This window comes from Vulpes vulpes, chromosome 2, assembly GCF_048418805.1.
Source record: "Vulpes vulpes isolate BD-2025 chromosome 2, VulVul3, whole genome shotgun sequence".
NCBI lineage: Eukaryota > Metazoa > Chordata > Mammalia > Carnivora > Canidae > Vulpes > Vulpes vulpes.
The window spans coordinates 114,502,763-114,507,364 of record NC_132781.1 but is presented as its reverse complement, the minus strand read 5'-3'; positions in this window follow the sequence as shown (position 1 = coordinate 114,507,364).

Below are 4,602 nucleotides of genomic sequence, written 5' to 3'. Positions count from 1 at the left end.
CTAGTTACCAGTCTCCATCAACAGGTGCTTTCAGAAAGACACCTCATTAATGTAACAGCATTGACGGATCACTCTCATCACTTAGGAGATTCCAAAGGCTTTAGAAACTCTATACCAGAAATAGGGATGAAGACCAGATATATATTTCTTACCCTAAGTCACAAAATCACACTTCTTTTATTTCTCAACAGGTTCAGAACCCGGAGGGGAAAGAGAGTAAATTGATTAGCACCGTGAAATCTCGATGTTGTGGGTACCATAGAAAAGATTCAAGCATTGAATATGGTGATGGGGCCTATAGTTTCTTTCAGCCCTCTGACTGTATGACTCTGTAACGACTGTTCAATTTCATTCCCTTCTCTCACATGAGAAAGCAGAGTTGTGTAGGAGTCATTTGTGGTCTTTGACAGGAGAATGACCCCAATCAGGTTTGAAAAACATGGTTCAGATTTGCTTTTTTTTTCTCTCTCTCTAGGATAATATTCAGGTCCAGCAAACAAAATGTCTCTTCTTAGAGCAGGGAAGACCAACCATCACAGAAGAGAGAAGTCAGTGGATGGACATGGATTAAATTCTGTTTTTCAACTTTTTTTGGTAATAGAAACGATGTTTTTGCTTCAGGAAGAAGTCTTAGATATAAAGGAAATGAAAGGAAGGGAGGAGGGATACCCATGAAAAAAACAAGAAATTCACCAGTACTTCTTGTTCTGTTTCTCTGAAGGTCACAATTACAGATATTTTGATAAAGACATCCTCTTTAATGCTTGTGGTCTTTTCACATGATGGGGAAGATACAGTTTGCGCTGTTTATTCAGAGCTGTCACCTTACCTTGAAATGTAGCAGAAGGTAGGAGGTTGGGGAAACAGAAGAAAAGGTTTTTCATTTTCCCCAAGACCATCTTCATCATTTTTTTCCTTTTATTTTTTCATAATTTTTCTAACCACACCTGAATGTGTCCTCTGTACTTTGCATCTTGATTTTCATGCTCGCTGTTGGAAACAATCCTCTGACTTAAGAATATGTACTTTAGAATATGAGAGTGTAACAGGGGGAATCATTATTTGGAGTTATTAGACTAGAAAAAGAATTTAAATCATTAATACACCACTGAAAAGAATCAATAATATATCACGTTTGTAATTAAACATACAAGATATAATAGGTGATAATTTCTTGAAATCTTTATTGCAAAAGACATTTTTATGTAAGATACTAAATAGTATGCATGTGGCCAGTACACAAATCCCTAGAGCAGGGAAATAAATTACTTTTTTGAAATGAATATTAACAAGGGAATGCAAGCCCCCATAGAAGTAAAACCATCATAATTGCCATGAATCTCTGGGAAATCTAGGAATATGTGCCTAATGAAGATAATGTGTGGGTAAGAATTGAGTGGAATTCACTTGAATGGAATTTTTTAAAAATTCAGTCTGATAAATTTTTGGTTGCTTGTTGAAAGAGTGTGGTACCAGAAGGAAGACCCTCTTCGGAGTTTCCTAAAGGGACCCCACAGAACAAGACTTTGTTATCCGAGGAGAGTGCTTTATCCGCCCAAAACACATGCCTCCTTTGTGCATGAGGATGGTTACAGATGGTACTGGAGGAATCATCTGGAGGTAGCCTGGCTACTAGTTGGCCTTGCCTTTATCCTCCTACGTTCCAAATGTCTCTCTTATAGATCCTTCTCTCATTTCGTGTCCCTTAAAAGGAAAGAGAAGCAAATCCTTATAAGTAGAAGAGGTCTTACGGTCATCAAGGTTATGATCTGAAATGGTGGTATTTCCTAAATTAGACACAGTTCTCCTTAGAACTTCACTTTGAATGACCTAAATATGGCTTTTCTTTTGACAGAAAAGTAAATGAAAGCACAGTTAGTTCCCATTCCTGCAACTCTGAAGTCTGTCTGGAGTATATTTTGATGTATTGTGTGTGTCATGACATATCCACCTCAGTGACCCTTGTGATGCACCTGGGCTTCCTCTATCCCTTTGTCCCCTTTGTATACATTATACCCACTTGCAAGTTCCCTCTCTGTATTCAGCCCAGAGCTGAGTCATATACACAGTGCGAATAAGGTACTACTGATGATAATGAAATCCTGGATAGTTATAATGTGTGCACGTTGTCTTCAAATGGCAATAACAGTACAGGCCATTTGAATAGCGCCAGAAGCAATTTAAGGACTCACTGCCTGCCCACCAGGAGCACTCAAAAGTGAGAGTACTCAGCTCTCTTCTATTACTTCCTAGATATTTCTGATACCTCTGTCTTTGAAGTTTTAAAAATTAGATCAAGTCTTCCAACTTTATATTGCCTATAAGAAACCCACTTTATTTTTCTCACCTTGATCATTAATTTCTTTATTATTCAACAATTATTGGTGGAGCATCTATTACTACATCAAATTATTTATCAGTGATACAGCAGTGAAATATGCTGTCAAATTAGTCACTTTAATGGAATTTATTTTTTTTCATTTTTTCATTATTTTATTTTATTTTTTTATTGGAGTTCAATTTGCCAACATATAGCGTAACACCCAGAAACCCACTTTAAATATAAGGACACATACAGATTGGAAGTCAATGGATGGAGAAAAATGCACTAACACTATTCGAAAGAAAGCAGGAGTAGCTGTATTAATTCAGACAGAGCAGACTCCAAAGTAAGGAAAGTTATCAGCATAAAGAAAGGCATTACATGGTGAGAAAGAGGTCATTCTTCAAGAAGATGTAACAATTCTTGTCGTGTATGCCCCTAATAACAGCATAGCGAAAAAAAAGAAAAAGAAGAAGAAAAGAAAAGAAAAGGGAAAAAAAACAGCATAGCATCATAACTCTGTGAGCCAAAAACTAATAGAACTACAAGGTTTATAGATGAAACCACTATGACAGTTATAGACATCCACACCCCTTTCTCAGAAATAGACCAATTCAGCAGGCACCCAGCTGAACTTAGCAACACTTTCAATTAATTGGGTGTAATGTAGACCATTCAACATGAGCAGAATACACATTTTCTCAAGCTTAACACAAAACATTCAAGTTAGATCATGTGATAGGCATAAAACACATCTTAGCAAATTAAAAAAAAAAAGAAGAAGAAATCATACAATGCTGCTCCTACACCACAATGGAATTAAGCTAGAAACCAGTAACAGAAAGATAACTGGAAATTCCCCGAAATATGTGGAGATTAAACCACACACTTCTAAATAGCACATAGCTGAAAGGAGGAATTTCAAAATATTTTGAACCAAGTAAAAATGAAAACACAACCTATCAAAATTTGTGGGATGCAAATGCAAAGAAAGCAGTCCTTCGAAACGTAAGAGTTTCGCCCGAGAAAGAAGAGCGACTTAAGGCTAACATAAGCAGAAGGGGAAAAAAATGATAAGAATTAGAGCAGAAATCAATGAAGTTGAAAACAGGAAATCAGTGAAACCAAAAGACAGTTCTTTGAAAAGATCAATAAAATCAATAAGCCTCTAACCAGACTAAGAAAGAGAGAAGACAAAAAATATTAATATCAGAAATGGAAGGAGACACGACTACCAACATGAACACTAAACAGATGATAAAGGAGTACTATTAAAAAATCTATGCCCACAAATTTTATAGCCTAGATAAAATGGACCGCGTCCTTGGAAGACATAACCTGCCAAAACTCACACTTACAAATGTAGATATACTTTTGTCATACAAACCAGCAATTGCATTCCTTGGTATTACCCACAAGAGTTGAAAAGCTAAGTGCACACAAATACCTGCACACAAAATATATTTATAGCAGCTTCATTCATAATCACCAAAACTTAGAAGCCACCAAAAAAATGTTCTCCAGTAGGTAGATGGACAAACTGCAGTGCATCCAGACAATGGAATATATTATTCAGCACTAAAAAGAAATGAGCTAATAAGTCATGAAGAGACATAGAAGAACCTATACATGCATATTACTAAATGAAAAAGGCCAATATGAAAAGGCTCCATCCTGTATGATTCTGGGAATACAACATTCTGGAAAAGGCGCAACGAATGGACCATCAGTGGCTGCCAGGTGTTGGGGTGGGGAACAGGATGAAACTGGCAGGGTACAGAGGATCCTTAGGGCAGTGAACCCACTCTGTATGATACCATAATGGTAGATAGATGTTCTTATACATTCATCCAAACCCATAGAATGCCCCAGAATATTTTTAGGGTTTATCTCCCACTCTCTGTGGCTCATGTGTCTTACAAAGGCTTCCAGCAAGCTAGCCATTTCTTGCTCATCTGGCCTGATGAGCAAAATATCCATGTGATGTTCTGCAGGATGTCTCAACCATCCAGATCGCTCCATGAATTATAACAGAAAGCAGGAGAGTTAACATGGCCCTAGGGCAAAACTGTGAATGTAGATTGTTGTCTCCTATAACTAGTTCTTATTGGAATGGAAAAGAACCCATTGGCCAAATCATAATGCCACATGCTATGTACCTGAGGCCACCTTAATCTGCTCTGGCAAAAATCCTATATTTACTGTGCTATCAGCAACTGGAACTTATATGTGGTTGACTTTACGGTAGTTTACTATTATTCTTCAGGCTCTGTATGATG